The sequence below is a fragment of the Schistocerca serialis genome, chromosome 7, assembly GCF_023864345.2.
Source record: "Schistocerca serialis cubense isolate TAMUIC-IGC-003099 chromosome 7, iqSchSeri2.2, whole genome shotgun sequence".
Taxonomy (NCBI): Eukaryota; Metazoa; Arthropoda; class Insecta; order Orthoptera; family Acrididae; genus Schistocerca; species Schistocerca serialis.
Genome location: NC_064644.1, coordinates 529,098,730 through 529,121,712, shown reverse-complemented (window position 1 = coordinate 529,121,712; position 22,983 = coordinate 529,098,730).

The following is a 22,983-nucleotide window of genomic DNA, read 5'->3' as shown; positions in this document are numbered from 1 at the left end:
TCGACTCTTGTAACTGCCATCTGGTTTCTGTAAAAATGGTAAATAGCCTTTCGCTCCCTGTATTTTACCCCTGCCATCTTCAGAATTTGAAAGAGAGTATTCCAGTCAACATTGTCAGAAACTTTCTCTAAGTCTACAAATGCTAGAAATGTAGGTTTGCCTTTCCTCAATCTATTTTCTATGGTAAGTCATAGGGTCAGTATTGCCACATGTGTTCCAACATTTCTACGGAATCCAAACTGATCTTCCCTGAGGCTGGCTTCTACCAGTTTTTCCATTTGTCTGTAAAGAATTTGCGTTAGTATTTTGCAACCGAGCCTTATTAAACTGATAGTTCGGTAATTTTCACATCTGTCAACACCTGCTTTCTTCTTGAAGTCTGAGGGTATTTCACCTGTCTCGCACATCTTGCTCACCAGATGGTAATGTTTTATTAGGCCTGGCTCTCCCAAGGCTGTCAGTAGTTCTAATGGAATGTTGTCTACTTAGGTCTTTCAGTGCTCTGTCAAACTCTTCACGCAGTATCATATCTCCCATTTCATCTTCATCTACATTCTCTTCCATTTCTATAATATTGTCCTCAAGTACATCGCCCTTGTATAGACCCTCTATATACCCCTTCCACCTTTCTGCTTTCCCTTCTTTGCTTAGAACTGGGTTTCCATCTGAGCTCTTGATATTCATGCAAGTGGTTTTCTTTTCTCCAAAGGTCTCTTTAATTTTCCTGTAGGCAGTATCTATCTTAACCCTAGTGATATGTGTCTCTACATCCTTACATTTGTCCTCTAGCCATCCCTGCTTTTCCATTTTGCACTTCTTTCATTTTTTAGACATTTGTATTCCTTTTTGCCTGCTTCATTTACTGCATTTTTATATTTTTCTCCTTTTATCAATTAAATTCAATATCTCTTTTGTTACCCAAGGATTTCTATTAGCCCCCCGTCTTTTTACCTACTTGATCCTCTGCTACCTTCACTAATTCGTCTCTCAAAGCTACCCATTCTTTTCTACTATATTTCTTTCCCCCATTCTTGTCAATCATTCCCTAATGCTCTCCGTGAAGCTCTCTGCAACCTCTAGTTCTTTCAGTTTATCTAGATCGCATCTCCTCAATTTCCCACTATTTGCAGTTTCTTCAGTTTTAATCTACAGTTCATAACCATTAGATTGTGGTCAGAGTCCACATCTGCCCCTGGAAATGTCTTACCATTATATAATCTGACACCTTCCAGTATCTCCAGTATGCTGGCATAACATGCTTAATAAGTTGTACTGATTCCTTGTGAAGACTCCATTAGTCTTTGTCATTGTGGCTCATACACTGATGGCAGATTACACCTGTAGATGACACTTTTTTGTATAAAATGGTAACATTTTAATAAATGACATTCAAATTACAGTACAGCTGTTGGTTTAGCCCTGGCTTTTGGCATGACCCCACACACAGAAATCTGAGGGATTTATATCTGGAGACCTTTGAGACCATGGCAAAGGCCCTCTTCTGCCTACCCAATGTTGACCATACATCCGAGTTAGAAACCAGAGCACTCGTAAATGAAAACATCCTGGAGCTCCATCACGCATTAAACCCTTATTCAGGCATCGGTTCAGTGGGACATCATCATGTACATGTGGAAGTACAGACCGCATAAACTGCATGTATCACCGCATAGGGTAGGTAGTGTTGTCCATTTATGCGGTCTCCGAGCAGTCCTGCCCAAACGTTAAATGAATAATGCTCCTGATGGTGTGGATATGTGCATTTCATTAGGACTGACATCAGCCCATATGTGACAGCTATGGTAGTTAAATTATCGTCACGTGTAAATCCAGCCTTATCTGTGAATGGAATACTGCTTACAAACAGGGGATTCAAGGTCCTTGTTGTTTCACCCATTGGCAGAAATTCTCCCTAGGAGGTACGTCTGCATTGTTGAGGGCTTGCACTTGCTAGAGATGATACGGACAGAGTACTTGCCTATATAAAATCCGCCACACACTGCTATGATTCAGGGCACACACTTGGGTAGCAATCCTCCTTGTTGAAGAATTCTGATGTTTTTGTACAACACGTAACACCCTTTTCTCAACTTCAGGTGTTATGGTTCTGGGTCGAACACCTTGTACATGGTGTGCAAAACTCCTGGTTCCTCTAAGGTGTTCATGAAACCAGCTAAATGTACGCCTGTCAGGCTGCCTGAAGAGAGTAAAAGCTTCTGCATATAATTGTGCAGCCTCAAGGGCACTGGCATTCGATTTGCAATAGAGGAAGTGAATTTCAGCGTACTCTTCATTGGTGTAACCTACCTATGGTGCCTTCACGTTCATAACTGATTGTGAGGCCAGTACAGAACAGTGCACGGAGGGGGAAAGGGAAGTAGTTGCGCTTGCATAAATAAACAGATGGTCGATCCCAAGCCTTGAGATACCAACATAAATACCACAGTATCCAGGAATGTTTACAGTTGGTCCCCAACTTGAATTAATGCAATATCTCAGCAATGGTTGATTTGCAGACCCATGTTTATTGGAGCTTTTTAGCTACTTTTGGCCTGTACTTTCCATGTGTGACTTATTGACCATCGCTTCTGAAATACCCTGTGTAAGTTTTTGGCAAAGTCTTTTCTCATAAATGAATCTATCAGACATACACACAACTCTCAACACACATATGGCTACTACCTCTGGCCACCAGACATCCGAATTTTCCATTGTCTGGGAAAAATGATGTTTTTCCCATGTTTCTTTTCTTGTCTACCTCAAATGTGCCAGAAGCTGCAGTGAGAAGTGCTTTTTTCAAAATACTGCAAAAGCTACTCTTGATCAAGACAAACATGTTAGAAATAAGACACATTAATAGATTGTCTGAAAGTGGTTCTGATCATCTAAGGCAGCACATTCTGAATAACCCTTCCATCGAACTATACTATAGTAATGGAAAAAAAGACTTTAAAACTAAATGTAATAAAGACAATTGCTAGCCAACACATTTTTCAAAATACGTGTTAGTATTCAATTTACAATTCTCAATTCCAAAGACAGATGGATATCATAAATGTGCCAGATTTAAATTGCACGCAGAGGGAGAGACGTCTACAGACATTAAAGTAACCTCTGGCGTGCCACACGGGAGTGTTATGGGACCATTGCTTTCCACAATATATATAAATGACCTAGTAGATAGTATTGGAAGTTCCATGCGGCTTTTCGCAGATGATGCTGTAGTATACAGAGAAGTTGCAGCATTAGAAAATTGTAGCGAAATGCAGGAAGATCTGCAGCGGATAGGCACTTGGTGCAGGGAGTGGCAACTGACCCTTAACATAGACAAATGTAATGTATTGCGAATACATCCAAAGAAGGATCCTTTATTGTATGATTATATGATAGCGGAACAAACACTGGTAGCAATTACTTCTGTAAAATATCTGGGAGTATGCGTGCGGAATGATTTGAAGTGGAATGATCATATAAAATTAATTGTTGGTAAGGCGGATGCCGGGTTGAGATTCATTGGGACAGTCCTTAGAAAATGTAGTCCATCAACAAAGGAGGTGGCTTACAAAACAGTCGTTTGACCTATACTTGAGTATTGCTCATCAGTGTGGGATCCGTACCAGGTCAGGTTGACAGAGGAGATAGAAAAGATCCAAAGAAGAGTGGCATGTTTCGTCACAGGGTTATTTGGTAACCGTGATAGCGTTATGAAGTTTAGCAAACTCAAGTGGCAGACTCTGCAAGAGAGGCGTTCTGCATTGTGTGTGTTTTTTTTTTTTTTTTTTTGTGGTTTTAGGGCGCAAAACTTCTATGGTCATTAGCGCCCAGCCCGTGACATAGAAAACAGGAAAAAAACGAAATTTAAAATCAGCAGCAATGGGAACAAAATCATAAAATTTGATTAACTAAAGGCAGAAGGAATGCTTAAAAATCCACTATAGAAAGGGGTTGGTTGTCCCCCAAAAAAAAGCTTCAAATGACTGACGTCATTTCACTGTCACTAATAAACTGTAGAACGCGGTCAGTTGAGCGCGTGTCATCTGCTAAAATCGACGATAGATCAGGCGATAGCTGTAGACGGGAGCGTAACGGATTAAAATAGGGGCATTCAATTAAAAGGTGTCTGACCGTCCACAGCTGAGAGCAGTGGGGACAGAGTGGGGGAGGATCACCGCTTAAAAGATGTCGATGACTAAAAAGACAGTGCCCTATCCAGAGTCGAGCTAAAATTACCTCCTCCCGACGACGCGTTCGGGAGGAAGAGGTCCAAGCGCAAGGAACGGCTTTCACTTCCCGCAATTTATTGTGGGGAAGTGTTGACCAATGCGCATGCCATAAATGAGCAGCTTGGCGGCATAAAACGCTCCGTAGATCGGTAAACGGAAGAGACTGAATAGCTGGCCGAGGAAGAGAGACTGCAGCCTTGGCCGCTATATCGGCCGCCTCATTTCCACAGATACCAGCGTGTCCCGGGAGCCAGAGGAACGCCACTGAGACGCCCCCCAGGTGGAGCAAGCGCAGACAGTCCTGAATCCGGTGGACCAGAGGGTGCACAGGGTAAAGAGCTTGGAGACTTAGGAGAGAGCTGAGAGAATCTGAGCAGATTACGTACTGTATCCGCTGATGGCGGCGGATGTAGTGGACAGCCTGGAGAACAGCGTAAAGCTCCGCAGTATAAACCGAACACTGGTCGGGAAGCCGAAAGTTATTTGGGGTGTCGCCAACAATATAGGCACTCCCTACACCTAACGATGTTTTCGAGCCATCGGTGTAAATAAATGTGGCATCCGTCATTTGTGCACATAGAGCAGCAAATGCCCGACGGTAAACAAGTGTAGGGGTACCATCCTTGGGAAATTGACATAGGTCTCTGAGCAAGTTGATCCGGGGACGGAGCCAAGGCGGTGCTGTACCCCAAGTTGTCAAGAAGGTTTTAGGAAAGCGGAAGGAAAGAGAATGGAGCAGTTGACGGAAGCGGACTCCCGGGGGTAGTAGGGAGGAGGAGCGGCCTGCATACCCGACATCAAAGGAGGCGTCGAAAAAAAGGTCATGCGCTGGATTTGCAGGCATGGAAGACAGATGGCTAGCATAACGACTCAGAAGGACTGCCCGCCGATTGGACAGCGGAGGTTCAGCAGTCTCAGCATAAAGGCTTTCCACAGGGCTGGTGTAAAAAGCTCCAGATACTAAACGTAATCCACGGTGGTGGATAGAGTCGAGACGCCGAAGAATAGACGGCCGAGCAGAGGAGTAGACTATGCTTCCATAATCCAATTTCGAGCGCACTAAGGCGCGATAGAGGCGGAGAAGGACCACTCGGTCCGCTCCCCAAGAGGTACCATTCAGGACACAGAGGGCGTTAAGCGAACGCAGACAGCGAGCCGAAAGATAGGAAACGTGGGAGGACCAGCACAGTTTTCTGTCAAACATAAGACCCAAGAATTTAGCGACGTCGGAAAACGGAAGGTTGACAGGACCTAGATGTAAGGAGGGCGGAAGAAACTCCTTACGTCGCCAAAAATTTACACAAACGGTCTTACTGGGTGAGAAACGGAAGCCGGTTTCGATGCTCCACGAGTGGAGGCGATCGAGACATCCTTGAAGACGTCTTTCAAGAAGACTGGTCCGTTGAGAGCTGTAGTAGATCGCAAAATCGTCCACAAAGAGGGAGCCCGAGACATCAGGAAGGAGACAATCCATAATTGGATTAATGGCGATGGCAAACAGTACAACACTCAGCACGGAGCCCTGGGGTACCCCGTTTTCTTGGGAGAAAGTACGGGAGAGAGTAGTGTTCACCCGCACCCTAAATGTGCGCTCTGCCATAAATTCGCGAAGAAAAAGGGGCAGCCGGCCTCGAAAGCCCCAAGAGAACAGTGTGCGGAGAATGCCTGTCCTCCAACAGGTATCGTATGCTCTCTCCAGATCAAAAAATATTGCTACCGTTTGGCGTTTCCGGAGAAAATTGTTCATGATATAAGTGGAGAGAGCAACAAGATGGTCAACGGCAGAACGATGCTTTCGGAATCCGCATTGGGCTGGTGTTAAAAGACTGCGGGACTCCAGCCACCAAGCTAAACGGTAATTCACCATACGCTCCAAAACCTTACAGACACTACTCGTGAGAGAAATGGGGCGATAGCTAGAGGGGAGATGTTTGTCCTTTCCAGGTTTCGGAACGGGAACGACAATAGCTTCCCGCCATCGCCTGGGAAAGGTACTGTCGGTCCAAATTCGATTATAAAGGCGAAGGAGGTAACGCAGGCTATGGGTTGATAAATGCAGCAACATTTGGACATGGATACCATCCGGTCCTGGGGCGGAGGAGCGAGAAGAAGAGAGTGCATGTTGGAGTTCGCGCATGGAGAAAACAGTATTGTAGCTTTCGCGATTGTGAGAGGAGAAAGCAAGATGTCGCACTTCCGCTGCACGTTTCTTCGGGAGAAACGCTGGCGGGTAATTTGAAGAGCTCGAAATCTCAGCAAAGTGCTGACCCAATGAGTTAGAAATTGCGACGGGGTCCACTAAGGTATCATGCGCGACAGTGAGCCCAGAGACCGGGGAGAAACTAGGCGCGCCTGAGAACCGTCGAAGCCGACTCCAAACTTCCGAGGAGGGAGTGAAGGTGTTAAATGAGCTAATAAAGTATTTCCAGCTTGCCTTCTTGCTATCGCGGATGACGCGACGGCATCGCGCACGGAGCTGCTTATATCGGATACAGTTGGCCAAAGTTGGATGGTGACGGAAAATGCGAAGAGCACGTCGCCGCTCACGTATTGCGTCACGGCATGCCTCGTTCCACCAAGGAACTGGAGGGCGCCGGGGCAATTCGGAGGTGCGTGGTATTGAACGTTCCGCAGCTGTGAGAATAACGTCGGTAAAATGTGTGACCTCATCGTCGACGCTGGGAAAGCGACGGTCATTGAATGTCGCTAGAGACGAAAAAAGTGTCCAATCGGCTTGGGCAAACTTCCAGCGACGCGAGCGCATATATGGCAGTTGAGGCTGCAGTCTAAGAACACATGGAAAGTGGTCACTCGAGTGTGTATCATCAAGGGCGAACCATTCGAAGCGCCGAGCTAGCGGAACAGTACCGACCGCAAGGTCCAAATGACATAAATTTGCCGTGGAGGCAGACAAAAATGTGGGGACCCCAGTGTTGAGGCAGACTAGATCCGCTTGGTGGAAGACGTCTAGCAATAGTGAGCCACGTGGACAAGGATGTGGAGATCCCCAAAGCAGGTGGTGGGCATTGAAGTCCCCAACCAGCAAATAGGGGGGTGGAAGCTGATCAAGAAGATGAAGGAGATCAGCTCGTGCCATTGGTGTAGACGATGGAATGTATACCGTACAAAGAGAGAACGTGTATCCAGAAAGGGAAAGACGGATGGCGACAGCTTGGAAGGAAGTGTTTAAGGGGATTGGGTGATAATGGAGAGTATCATGGAGCAGAATCATGAGTCCTCCATGGGCTGGAGTGCCTTCAACAGAGGGGAGGTCATATCGGACGGACTGAAAATGAGGGAGAACAAAGCGGTCATGGGGACGCAGCTTTGTTTCCCGAAGACAGAAGATGACCGGCAAGTAGGATCGTAAAAGGATCGACAATTCCTCCCGATTGGCGCGAATGCCGCGGATATTCCAGTGGATAATGGACATAGGGTGAACAGAAAATGGAGGAACGTGACCAAGGGTGCTGTCAACTCAACGACTGCTCAGAGCTTGCGACCGACAGCATGGAATGGCATTCAGTCGAAGGCAGAAGATCCTGATCCATAGGTTGGTCAGGAGCAGCTCCTGCCACCAACGATCGGCCAGTTGACCGGCCACCAGCAGTGCGCCTTGGCGACACAGAAGACGGCCGAGGGCGATTTCCGCCAGGTGGTGCTGTAGATGGGACACGCCTTGGCGGAGAAGGAGAGGAACTGTGTTTCTTCGTAGCCTTCTTAGAAGTATGATGTTTAGATGAAGGAGGAACCGATGGTTGTGAAGTTGCGGTACGTAAAAACTCTTCACGAGAACGCTCTTTTTTCGAAGACTTGGCGTCTGACTTTTGGGCTCGAGATTTAACAGAACCCGATGAAGGGTGAGCCATAGAGTGGGCAGGCGAAAGGGGTGAGGTTGAACGGGCGATCTTTGCGCTGGCCGATCTGACGACCGTGGTACTAAAGGTGAAGTCGCAAGTCTGCGTGGCCGCCTCCTTTGTTGGTCGAGGAGAAGCAAGGACAGCGCTGTATTTACCTTTCTGAGGCACGGTGGGCTGTCGACTGGCGAGTAACTTTCGAGCAGCAAAGGTCGACACCTTTTCCTTCACTCTTATTTCCTGGATGAGCTTTTCATCCTTAAAAACGGGGCAATCTCGAGAGGAGGCAGCGTGGTCACCCATACAGTTGATGCAGCGAGGGGATAGAGGTGGACAAGCACCCTCATGGGCATCCTTGCCACAAGTAACACATTTGGCCGGATTGGAACAGGACTGGCTGGTATGATTGAACCGCTGACATCGATAGCAACGCGTAGGGTTTGGGACATAAGGGCGAACGGAAATTATCTCATAGCCTGCTTTGATTTTTGATGGGAGTTGAACTTTGTCAAATGTCAAGAAGACAGTGCGGGTTGGAATGATGTTCGAATCAACCCTTTTCATAACCCGATGAACAGCTGTGACGCCCTGGTCAGACAGGTAATGCTGAATTTCTTCGTCAGACAAGCCATCGAGGGAGCGCGTATAAACGACTCCACGCGAGGAATTTAAGGTACGGTGCGGTTCCACCCGGACAGGGAAGGTGTGGAGCAGAGAAGTACGCAGCAATTTTTGAGCCTGGAGGGCACTGTGTGTTTCTAACAACAGGGTGCCGTTCCGTAATCTGGAACAAGACTTTACAGGACCCGCAATTGCGTCGACACCTTTCTGTATAATGAAAGGGTTGACCGTGGAAAAGTCGTGACCTTCGTCAGACCGAGAAACAACAAGGAACTGTGGCAACGATGGAAGAACAGTCTGTGGCTGAGACTCAGTGAACTTACGTTTGTGAGCAGACATAGTGGAAGGTGAGGAAACCATTGCGGAAGAATCCCCCATGATTACCGGCGTCTCCGATGGCGCGCTCCTCCCTTGTGGGGGCCCTCGCCGAGGGCACACCCGCCTTAGGTGATTGTTCACACCTCAGGTCACACCTCCCGACAAACGGACGGAGGGACCAATCGGCACTTTCGGAAGGTATCAGCTCGGGTAATCACCCCTCCCTGGGCCTGGCCGTTACCAGGGGGTACGTACGTGTCCTACCTGTCTACCCGGGGCGGGGAATTACGCGTTACCCCGTCACCGGCTACGCATGGAAGTGCGTGGGTCGGCCTTCAGACACGCACAGGGAGGAAAGAAGAGAAAGGGAAAGGAAAGAAGAGGGGGTCTCAAACGCCGTAGCAGAGAAAAGGGCAAGGAGAAGAGGGAAGGAAAAGAGAAGGACAGAGGAAGGACGAGGACTGGCAAGTGTAAGAGCAAGGAATTTGGAACAGTTTCGAGCGTCCGTCTCCGGACGTAGGCACAAACCATACTCCCAGAGTGGGAGAAAGGAAGGAAAGAGACAGAGGTGAGGGGGGGGGGGGCGAAGATGGGGGACGGGGAGGGATGCGGAAAGGGAAGGGAAGGTATGCAGCCCGGAAAAGGAAGGAGGGCCACATTAGCTCGGGGTCCCGTGCTCGCTACGCACGTGTCCACAAAAGAGTTGTGGACCCCCTGGGGGGCTGCATTGTGGTGTAGCTTGGTTGGTTGGTTGGTTGGGTTAAAGATTAAAGGGACCAAACTACAAAGGTCATCGGTCCCTTGTTTCATAAAAACACAGAGCACAGGGAAACTATCCACCAGTCAAGCGAAGCACTAAAAGAAAAACTCCAGGGGAAGAAAAGCCCCATGGTCCATTGTAAGACAACACGGAAAACAGAGCACAGCAACAAAAACAACATAGAGAACAAAGTCAGAAGGAACGAAAGCTGCACAGCAGAGGACTGTGGCTGGCTGATCACGAAAATAATAGGATGAGCCAGCCACACTGCAACACGTTAAAACCTCCAGCCCAACAGCGTAGGGTGGAGTCGAATTACAACACAAAACTAATTAAAAGAGACATTTCAAAAGAGGGTGATGTTACAAAAGTTAAATGGGCCTATAAAAGCCACTTGCGTGAATAAAACTTAAAACCCGATCTGCCATAGAGACATTGTCACCTAAAAGAGATGATAAAGCACCCTGGAGATTAAAAGTTCGCCTGAGGGCGGTTAAAAGAGGACAGTCCAACAATATATGGGCCACCGTCATATTCGCACCACAGCGACAATGAGGGGGGTCCTCTCGACGCAGCAGATGACCATGCGTCAGCCAAGAGTGGCCAATGCGGAGCCTACACAGAACAACAGAATCTCTGCGAGAGGCCCGCATGGAGGAACCCCACACAGTCGTTGTCTCCTTTACCTGCCGCAGCTTGTTGGGTGCAGACAGAGTGCGCCATTCGTCGCCCCACAACCCAAAGACCCGACGGTGCAAAACGGTTCGGAGATCAGTTTCCGGGAGGCCGATCTCCAATGGCAGTTTGCGGGTAGCCTCTTTGGCTAACTTGTCGGCGAGTTCGTTTCCCGCGATCCCAACGTGTCCCGGGGTCCATATGAACACCACTGAACGGCCACGTTGTTCAAGAGCATGAACGGACTCCTGGATGGCAACAACAATGGGATGGCGGGGGTAGCACTGGTCAAGAGCCTGGAGACTACTGAGAGAGTCACTGCAAATGACGAAGGACTTTCCAGTGCTGGTACGAATATGCTCAAGGGCACGAAAAATGGCTGTCAGTTCTGCGGTGTAAACACTGCAGCCTTCCGGCAAGGAGCGCTGGTCGACATAGTCCGCATGAGCATAAGCGTACCCCACACGGCCATCAACCATCGAGCCATCGGTATAGATAACCTCCGAGGCATGGTACTCGCCTAGGAGAGCAAGGAATTGGCGGCGCAAGACTGCAGGAGGAACTGAATCTTTCGGCCATCGGGAAAGTTCCAGCCGAAGCTGCGGCCGACGAATACACCAAGGTGGTGTACGTGGGCGGACCTGGAAAGCAGATGGGAGAGGCAAAAACTCGATTTCATTAAGGAGCGACCAAACACGGATCCCAAGTGTATGGCCTGATCATGGCCGCTGGCGTGGGATATGGACTGCCGCATTTTCGAAAAGGAGACGATAGTTAGGGTGACGGGGCAAACAACGGACGTGGGCAGCATAGTTGGCTAACAGTTGTTGACGCCGAATACGAAGTGGAGGAACCCCAGCCTCAGCAAGGAGGCTATGAACAGGACTGGTGCGAAATGCTCCTGTCGCCTGTCGAACCCCACAGTGGTGAACGGGATCCAGCAGTTGCAACGCTGAGGGTGATGCTGAGCCATACGCCACACTCCCATAATCCATTCGGGACAGCACAAGGGCTTTGTAGAGCTGCAGCAGCGTGTTACGGTCTGCACCCCAAGTTGTGTTGCTTAGGCAGCGGAGGGCATTCAGATGCTGCCAGCACTGACACTTGAGCTGACGAATATGTGGAAGCCAAGTAAGCCGGGCATCGAACAGCAATCCCAGAAAACGGTAAGTGTCAACAACCCTGAGCATGGCATCCTGAAGATAGAGCTCAGGGTGGGGATGGCCAGTACGACGCCGACAAAAGTGCATAACACAGGTCTTCGCAGGAGAAAATTGAAACCCATGGGCTAGGGCCCACGCCTGCGCCTTGCGTATGGCTCCCTGCAACCTACGTTCTGCAACACTAATGGTGGAGGAGCTGAAAAAGATGCAGAAATCGTCAGCATATAACGTGGGTGAGACAGACGACCCGACTGCTGCTGCAAGGCCATTAATGGCCACAAGGAAAAGGGGCACGCTCAGTACAGAGCCCTGTGGAACGCCGTTCTCCTGGATATGAAGTGAACTATGGGATGTGCCAATTAAAACGCGGAATGTCCGAATAGATAAAAAATTCTGAATAAAAATGGGGAGAGAGCCCCGGAGACCCCACCCGTGCAACGTGGCGAGAATATGGTGCCGCCACGTCGTGTCATATGCTCTGGAGAGATCGAAAAAGACGGAGACGAGATGTTGGCGCCTGGAAAAAGCAGTGCGGATTGCAGACTCAAGAAAGACCAAAGTATCGGCAGTGGAACGGCCCTGACGGAAGCCGCTCTGGCACGGAGCCAAAAGACCCCGAGTCTCGAGTAGCCAACACAGCCGTCGACTCACCATGCGTTCCAAGAGCTTACACAGAGTATTTGTCAAGCTGATGGGCCGATAGCTATCCACATTAAGTGGGTCCTTACCAGGCTTCAGCACCGGAATGACGGTACTTTCCCGCCACTGCGACGGAAAGACACCATCGCCCCATATGCGGTTGAAGATGGCAAGAACACACCGCTGACAGTCCGGGGAAAGGTGTTTGAGCATCTGATTGTGGATGCCATCTGGCTCAGAGGCTGTATCGGGGCACTGTGCCAGGGCGCTCTGCAGTTCCCACAAACTAAATGGGGCGTTATACGCCTCAGGGTGGCGAGAAGCAAAAGAAAGCCGTTTGCCTTCCTCCCGGCGTTGGAGCGCGCGAAACGCGGGCGGGTAATTCCCGGACGCAAAGGCCCGAACATAGTGCTGAGCGAAATGCTCTGTGATTGCATCGGCATCGGTAGATACCGCCCCGTTGATGGTAAGCCCTGCGACACCTGTAGAGTGCTGCAATCCAAAGATGCGCCGAATCTTCATCCACACCTGGGATGGTGAAGTACGGGAACTGATGGTGGAAACGTACCGCTCCCAGCACTCCTGTTTCTGCCTTTTGATGAGCCGCCGTGCCTGAGCACGGAGACGTTTGAAAAAAATGAGGTTCTCCAAAGACGGGTGCCGCTTATGTCGCTGAAGAGCCCGCCGACGTTCTTTAATGGCTTCAGCGATCTCTGGAGACCACCAAGGCACTGACTTTCGCCGGGGGCACCCTAATGAACGAGGAATGGTACGTTCCACAGCGGAAACAATCGCTGCAGTCAGCGTCTCAACCACCACATCGATGGTACCGTGGGGGAGAGAGTCAACAGTGGCAGCAGAGCAGAACGTGTCCCAGTTTGCCTTGCTAAATGCCCATCTAGGCGAGCGCGCAAAGGAGCGACGCTGTGGTAGTGAAAGGAAGATCAGAAAATGATCACTACCACACAAGTCCTCGTGGACTCTCCAGTGGACCGATGGTACAAGCCCTGGGCTGCACAACGACAGATCTATGGCCGAGAACGTGCCATGCCCCACACTGAAATGTGTGGCAGCGCCAGTGTTTAAGAGGCAGAGGTCGAGTTGGGAGATGAGATTCTCGACCTCCCTGCCTCGGCCAGTAACCCTCGTTCCACCCCACAGGGGATTGTGGGCGTTAAAATCCCCCAGGAGAAGAAAAGGCGTGGGGAGTTGGGCGACAAGTGCAGCCAAGTCGGTCAGGGAGACTGTACCACCTGGAGGGAGATAGACACTGCAGACGGTTATGTCCTGGGTAGTCCTTACACGGACAGCCACAGCTTCCAATGATGTTTGAAGGGGCACAGGAGTACTATATACAGAGGTAAGGACATACACGCAGGCTCCACCTGACACACAATTGTAAGTGCTACAGTTGCAGTAATAACCCCTGTATCCACGAAGGACAGGGGTCCGCATTGCCGGGAACCAGGTTTCCTGTAGGGCAATGCAGAAAGCAGGTGTCAGGCTGAGAAGCTGCCGTAGCTCAGGGAGATGGCTAAAATAACCGCCACAATTCCACTGGAGGATTGTACAAAGCGTGTCCGGTAGGGGCATTCAGGCACAGAAAAGGCAAATTACTTGGCAGGGTCACATGCTGCCACCGACTGAGCGACGGACGTCACTACGGCCATCGTTTCTGAGGAGACAGCGAGATCCAGGTCATCAGGGGACGCAAAGAGCTCGACCTCGTCCTCAGAGGCTGAGCTGACAGGGAGCGTTGGTGCGGGAACCACTGGGTCCTTATCCTTCTTGGAGAGCTTCCTCTTCTCTCTCTTGTCTTTGGGAGGAGGGTTGTCATGCTGGGAGGGCTTTCCTGACGCATTATCAGGAACAGAGGAAGAGCGTGAAGCCCTTCGACCAGCAGCTGGTGGCTTCTTCAGCCACTGGCTAGTGTCTTGTGAGACACTGGGGAAGTCCTTGGAAGGGACGCCCCCAAGGGATCCCTTCCGAACAAGGGAGGCCGGAGGAGGCTGTTGCGTCCCCGGCTGAGCAGCCGGAGGGAGCTGTCGCTTCCCCGGCTGAGGAGCCGGAGAGGGCCGTCGCCGCTCCGGCTGAGAGGTGGGGACCAACGTCCCCGGTTGCTTGGGGCGCACTGCTCCTAAACTCGGTGTTTTGGGAGCAGTGGAAGGGAGAGCGGCCTGTCCCAGCGGTGGGGCAGACGTTACCTGATTTCTCTGTGGGCCAACAGAGAAGGGAGTCTGTGCAGGAGCTGGTGGCGGCAGTGTGACAGTAGCATAACTCCTCAACATAGGTGTGGGGTTGAGTCGTTCTAATTTCTTCTTTGCCTCTTGGTAACTTAAACGGTCCAAGGTCTTAATTTCTTGTATCTTCCGCTCTCGTTGATAGACTGCACAGTCTGGTGAGCAGGGAGAATGATGCTCCCCACAGTTAACGCAGGTGGGAGGCGGAGCACATGGAGCATTAGGATGTGGAGGTCGTCCACAATCACGACACGTGGGGCTGGAAGTGCACCTGGAGGACATGTGTCCGAATTTCCAGCACTGGAAGCATCGCATAGGGGGCGGGACATAGGGCTTGACATCGCACCGGTATATCATGACCTTGACTTTCTCAGGCAAGCAGTCGCCCTCAAAGGCCAGGATGAAAGCACCGGTAGCGACCCTATTATCCTTCGGCCCCCTAAAGACACGACGGACAAAGTGTACACCTCGTCGTGCCAGGTTCTCACGTAGCTCGTCATCAGACTGGAGCAGAAGATCTTTATGAAAAATAATCCCCTGGACCAAATTTAAGGACTTATGGGGAGTGACAGTAACGGGGATGTCACCGAGCTTCTCACAGGCGAGTAATGCCTGGGACTGCGCAGATGAAGCTGCTTGTATCAAAATGGCCCCGCTCCTCATTTTGGAAAGAGACGCCACTTCCCCAAACTTATCTTCGAGATTGTGCACGAAGAAAAGAGGCTTAGTCCCCAAAAACGAATCCCCATCAGTTCTGCTGCATACAAGGTATCGTGGCGAATACGGCTCCTGTCTGTCTGCAGCCCGACGTTCCTCCCATGGTGTGGCTAGGGAAGGGAACGACTTCGGGTTATACGGCACAGCGTTAAATTCCACCTTACCACGCTTAGAGACATTGGCGGTCGGACGACCACCAGATTGAGATTTCACCCGCTTCATTGCGGGGCATCCGCCCCGATGCCACCCACTCCGACCAGGGGCTCTCGGGCGCCACCCAGCCACAGCAAAGGCCACCTGGCAGGATGGCCGTTGCCGGGAGTCCCGATGCCCCAGAGAGATGAGCATCTACTCCTTGGCTTACGTGGGGAGGTGTCAGCTCAGGCATCGGCAGTACGATCCCTGTGTTGTCAGGGGGCTACAACCTAGAGGGTACATGACGACCCCACCACAACGGGCTGGCTACCGTGCTGGATTTTGGGTGCCATAGGTAGTCCATAGTGATCGCGGGTGCTGGTGGTGATGCACTGAGGGCGGTACTTACACAATACATCAGGTATCTGTGCCCAAAATGAGGGATGGAGAGTGCAGGTACGACGCCAAGACGATCAAGAGTGCCAAGGTCGTAGGGCACAGAGGACTGATGGTGCACCACGTAAGGTGTCCTTCCCCAAAAGGCTCGTACTTCTGTGGAATTTGGAAAAATGGAGGTCAAACCCTAATGGGGACCATCACATTAAGGCCAAAACGTTTGAGACTCCTTTTAGTCGCCTCTTACGACAGGCAGGAATACCGCGGGCCTATTCTTACCCCCGAACCCGCAGGGGGGGGGGGGGGGGGGTGTAGCTTGCTTGCCAGGTTTCGAGAGGATGCGTTTCTGGATGAGGTATCGAATATATAGCTTCCCCCTACTTATACCTCTCGAGGAGATCACGAATGTAAAATTAGAGAGATTCGAGCGTGCACGGAGGCTTTCAGACAGTCGTTCTTCCCGCGAACCATACGCGACTGGAACAGAAAAGGGAGGTAATGGCAGTGGCACGTAAAGTGCCCTCCGCCACACCCCATTGGGTGGCTTGCAGAGGATAAATGTAGATGTAGATGTACGGGGAGAAGGTGTTGAAGGTTATAACAATTTACACAAAAGAAATCCATCTCTAAAAATTGTAATGACAAAATACTAGTATGTACATGCATGAAGAATCAAAACTTTATGTCTGTTGAGCATGTGAGGACAGAAATGAAGAGTGACCATTCAGTTCAAGATAAAGAAGAAACCAATGTGTGACTGAATTTCCATGAAGGGTGGACAGAAATCATTCAGATCTACTGGAGGAATCATCGCCCTTCCAGTTTCTTCACAATGCTGTCCACTGATTTTCTGAACTTTAAAGGAAATCAGATCATCCCCTACATTTAAATCCACAAATTTGTGTACTTCATAACCAAAAAATCTCTCATCCATGTTTTTGTAAGACAACATTTGATGGGACTTGCACTGAAGCAGCCTTGAAAATCAAGGACAGACTTTTGGCTTGTTTATCTGTTCCCAGGGTACGTACACACACACACACACAAAATTTCAAATGCCACAGCAAAATTTGAAGATCCACATGCAATGTATGACACACTGAAGATTCCTATGGAACACTATGAGTGATATTCCTATCTGCTGAGCTTTGGAACTCTGTACAGCATTGTCTGAACCAGGCAGTGAAGAGACCTAATGTGAAGTTAGTTTTTTTGTTTGTAATCTCTCTTCACTCTAATTTTTGATGTACTTGTAGCACTGATTTAAAAACCCTAAAAATATTTCTAATGCTGGAACAATGAATGTGCAAAACCCAAACCCCATACCAAAGGTGGTTACCTACCTCTTATTCTAATATATTTATAATTTGCTGGAGTGTTATTGACAAAGAACACAATTCCTTAAACTCCCATAGATGATTTTTAACAGTCTCTCTCATCATTCGATAGTTCTTACTTTTGTCTAAAATGTAGACATTTTCTTAAGCGTCTCTCATCTTTGAGGTGTATTCGTGCATCAGCATTCAAAGAGGGAAAGTTGGTTTTAGACGGACACACACATCTGTGTGACTGCATTGACAATGGGGATATGATGTAAATAGTGTGGAACAGGGCAATGATGATTGTTAATATAAAACACCTTAAAGAATTAGTTTCATGTCTTTTCTTTTTTAATGGATACATAAACTCATTCCTAAATCCTTTAGGTCCTCAATTCATCAGTTAAGATACAGAATACAACACATGGATAATGACTGAATTACTTTAGCAATTTATTAAGTAAAGAAAAGCTTTTACCAACCTGAAACTTGGTTTGAACACTGGTGTTTTACTATGCACCATACTATTAGGGGTGCTACACCCTTGCATCCCTCTGATGAATTGATTTACCCAGTCAGTTGTGACGGGACCATGGATTTCAAATTAGGGTCCAGCTACTCATTTTCACATTAATACCCATTCCTTAAGGTGAAACAGATGTTGAGTGACAGATATTCATAGGGGCACAGATTGAAACAGTTATGTATGTCAAAAGTATTTTATTTCATTCAGAACGATGGCACAGCTGCTTACGTAATGACACATATTTTTAGCAATAATACACAACGCAGATGTAAAATGAAATTAGTGCATATATACAACCAGGCAATTGAGTTACAGGAGATCAGTAACAAAATGATGAGTAAGAGTGGTATACAAGTGCAAAATAATACATTCATATTACAAATTTAATATCACCAGACAAGACAGAGTACAACCAGGTAACTGTGCTGAACTTTTGACTTCTTTACAAGTAACAACTCTGATAACTATCAAGTACTATTGTAACAATATAGAATACAAATCTAAGATAAAAATTCTTCGACAAATATTCAGACAATAAATTGAAGAAATGTGACATTGGTGTACTTAAAATCCACAATAACAGACAGTTCTATCAAATGGAGAATTTGGTTATGTTATTTACTTTTACTTAATTGTTGAAGAATCTAAATACTGTTGCAGCAATGTGTGAGTGCCACAAAAATGGTTTAATGTAATTTTATTGGTCATTCAGACTTGCTTCAAATGTTAACAAAAAATTGCTATCAATGCTTAGAGTAAGAAGTGTAATTCACCTGATGGAAGAAGCAAATAATTGTTGAGTTACAGATTATTATTACATTACTATTACTATTATTATTATTGATATTCACTGTACGTAGTCATTACTTATGTAATGTGTGTCCCATGTCTGGGTGTCAGAATTACACTGATCCTAAAAATATGACTCAAAATACAAAAAAGATGAGGCAAATAAGCAAACATTAAAAAGTGTGTTTAAAATTTTGTAGGCATTAGAGAAAATATGACTGCTTATCCCATCACTTTCAGAACAATTAATTTTTACAGACAGCAATGTGCACATTCCAGTGACACAAAGGGGTACCAAATACATACAAAGAAAACCAAAATCTTGTGCCAACATACTGCTCATCTTTAGATGCAGGTAGTTTACCTCTCATGATAATGCCAATGCATGTACTACATGGCCCTTCATTCATGATCCAGTGTAACAGCACATGATCACGTAACGTGTCTCACACTAATTCAGATCTAGTGAATCAAGGGTGCAGAATGATGATTCTCTCTTCTTCCGGAATCCCTGGTGTATGCTTTCACACCCTAGTCCAGGGCACTTATGCAGAGTCTGTACTACCAGTAGTTTGTGAGCTGGATGGTGATGTGTCAAAGTTCAGAGTGCAGCCAAAATATGTGCCACAAGAAAAACATTTTTAGGCACGTCCAGATTCATATCCTTTGGTCCCAAAGTTCTCAGCTGTACCTCATTGCAGAATGAAATCCCAAACTAAAGAACTGTAACTGCTGATCCTTTAGGACTGTGGTGAGAATGCAGCTGCCTGGCACCAGCTTCCCCCTAGTAAGAAAACTGAAGTGTCGTGTTTGGTGTCAAATACCAACTGCCTCTATGGCAGAATCAACATCAGTCCAGGAGTGCAGTAAGTCTGCAATAGCCAGTAGAACCAGGAAGAGTGTGTCACCCTAGCTGCTGCATACCAACTGGAAGAAACACTGATAGAGGACTCACAGGCAGTGGAAATTACTTTTCTACTGTCCTAATGCTATCAGCAGCCTGGGTCCTTGATAACTAGCTCTCACTTTCATCCACTTTGTTCCAACTGCAACCACTGCTCAGTCCATCCGAGGCCAGCTGAGCTATCTCTAGCACTTCTGGATGGTCTTGCAGTAATGACAGTGTGAAGAGTTTTCCATGAGCCTCACCACTCCTTTTAGTGAAGCCGTCATCACAGAAGTGGTAGTACAGCTCGTGTAGGGTGTATTCCAGACTGACCATCACCATTGTTGTGGCTTGATGATGCAACGTTTCATTGGTCCACTTCACTTTTGATGCACATAGTTCCTACTGCAAATTGTAGGCGATAGAGTTCGTGACACACAGTTACTAACAGGCTACAGGAATACACACTACTTTCTTTAGCACCAGTTGTATGACAAATTGCGCCACTTGGAAAGGAATCATTGTTCACATTGGCTGATGCACCCTTGCTGACAAGGGAGAGAGAGAGATGTAATAGTATTCAGCTTCTTCGTCCATTCTACTGGTTTTGGTTCTCATAAATATCCCTTCAGGTATGCAGGGGTTACTGCAAGTACATTAACTGCATTGGACTGTTAACAACAGTTATGGTTTCAAACAATTAGCTAAAAAGGAAACAATATAAATTATTTCCAACAGAGCACAATGCTATGAAAATTTCAACTTCTATGCCCTACACACATATAAAAATCATGTGATGATTAACAGGTTGTATCATATGCAAAACAAGTACAAAAATGTACACCTCCACAAATTCTAATATATATAGAATTTAACCACACAAACTGAACAAAGCTTAATAATTTCTAAGTCAAGTTAAAAGGAAACAAGATGATGATCGCAAAAATGCCCCTATGGCTATCTGGTGTAAAATGAATGATGTTATGAAGGATTAGGTCATGAGAGAAAATTACAAATTTACTTCAACAAATAATTCCATATTAGTGTACTGCTCTAGTGAAAATTTGTACACTCCTTCAATACTGACCCTATTGTTATATTATTTGTACAGAATACATACTGTTTACACAAATGTGTATTGTTTTGACTTTATTTGTCTCATTCTGTGCATATGCATATCAAGTAACAAAACAAAAATGAACCTAACAAAGTCAGTAGCTACACTATGAAGTATCACTAACAGACCTTTACATTTGTAAAGTGCCTCTCAGAGAAGTATTCAACTACAGAAGTCAGTATATATTAACAATGGTGAGAGTGTCTTTAAGGATTAACATGACTGCCAAGAACTTCACATTTAATTTTGGATAAACTTTTCAGGTACATAGTTTTTGCACTATTTCAAACACTACATCAGCATACAACTGAAGACTGGAGATTCTGTTGGTAACTTAATTCTTGAGAAACAATAACATTTACCTTATTTAGCAAAATGTATAAAGAGATTGTCATACAACAAAATTATTACATGACTTTACACATCAAATAATACTAATTACATCAAAAAGCTGCTTTCAGATATTTGTATTTATACATGAAGTGTTTCATAGTGGAAATTTAGATGACAATTTAATTTAAAGTTGAGGTGTCTACATAAATCCACACACAGTGTGCACATCACATCATCTCCTGGACGACAGTCATTTTAAACTGTTGTTTGGACAATAGCACACTAATCTTTCAGTTCCTTTCCCAAATACTACTGTCAACAACTAAACAGTTTGGGTAATCACACAAAATCAGATTCAAACTTAAATTTTTTGTGTATATAGATCAGCAGCAGTTACCTCACAAACAGCAGCATTCATTATTATGGAAAAAAAGGCCAGACGAAAATACATTTATCTAAAGGACACAAACAAAACACACAAAATAGCATTTTCTGCATAGGAATAAGACTGTACAATAAATTTTTCAAGGGTATTAACAAGACAACTAAAATCCAAATAGTTATAAAGTCAATCAAAGTGCACCTCAAATAATTATATAATCCAAGATAAATGTTTTGACGATGACTTGGGTTCTACTCACATCTGCTGATTTATAATACATATGTAAAAGAATAAATCATGCAGAAAATATATTGATTTAACTGTCTGCTCTGCTATTTCTGATGCTTTGCCACTTTTTGTACTTTTATTGTGCTCTGTTGCAGTTTTAACACTTGATAATGGTCTATGGCCAAAATCTATATTGTGAAATAAAACCTGTAGTACAGCTAAATGGCAGTTATACCTTTCATAAAGTTTTATATGACTGCTGCTCCACAGAAAAGTGAAATCAAATAATTAATGCTACAAAGTCACTTGTTTAGGTAACATAGTAGGGAATGAAAAAAATTTATTTAATAATAAAACAGCTTTCATTCTATAATGAACTGCGGTAGTGCAATTAATCTTACTGTAAAATCCTATGACCAGGCCTGTGATGGATAATTCTAATCTCTTTCCACTTTCTTGAGCTCAGCATCTTTCAGTCATTCTGGTGAGATGCTCACTCAGCTATTTCAGATGGGCCAAGAAGACAATATTTTGTAAACTTCTCTGCAAATATTTAAAAATAACACTGTACACATCAACATTAACCACAAAACATGTTAATCTAGAAGTACACTGTATGAAGGGGTAAGTTAATTCACAAAAAAATGTTGCCCGATTCAATTACGATGACATGTGTTGTCTCACTTCATAAATCATCTACGGATGAACAAACAACTAACTAATTCCTCGTGAACATTAGTGCCGCGGCAATTTATATGCTTAGGTGGAAACTGCCTATTGGCTGACATATAAAAGAAGTTTGATCTACAGAGCTGCTTTAAAGTGTATTCACCAATAAAATATAAACTGAAGGGTATATTGTACATAATTTGAATGTTACAGAGAGCCAAGCTGCATACACAGAAACTTATAATTCACAGGGCAATGCATCACATGGTCCATGATGAATTAGATATTATTGTAAGGTAATTGTCACATAGGGTTTTTTAATCTGCTGATCACCTTTTCTACTATTTATGTACTCAAACACTTTAAAATTGCACTGTGGGCTGAAACTGGCTTCTTGAATATACAGAGAATGACACTGAACTATTGGATAAAAGTTCAAGCAATAGTGTCATAAGAATGCTTCTGGACTAATGTAACAATCAAAAAAGTAGTATGTGCTCTTATTCTGAACATGCAGCACCGACCAATAATATGCAAAATGCAATCAGCTATCCTCAGTAGGGGAAGAGATACAATTGCTTCATCGACATCATTAAAACTTGCTCTATAGTGTCCACTTCTAGAGGAGGCGTATTTCATTATATAAAAGGACATCCCTCTGAGACAGCTGCACTCCTGGAGCAGTATTACACACTTTTTGAAAGGAACCCCGTTGGAGAAAAAGCTCTTCCACTGGCAATACTCACAAAGGCAAAGCACACAGTTCTATTTGGCCTTTCACTTTGTTGTTGGTGTGGAAGGATGTGTGCTTTTTTTTGGAAGAAATACAGATTCCCTGTGCTGTCAGCATTTCTCAGATGAGATGATGAACAGGTTTTATACCCCCAAGTCATACTGATATGGTCATATGACTTTCAATTTGTACTTCCATGGCGCATACGTGCAATCTTATATTTCTGGCATCAGTGCACCTTTAAGAAAATAGAAATT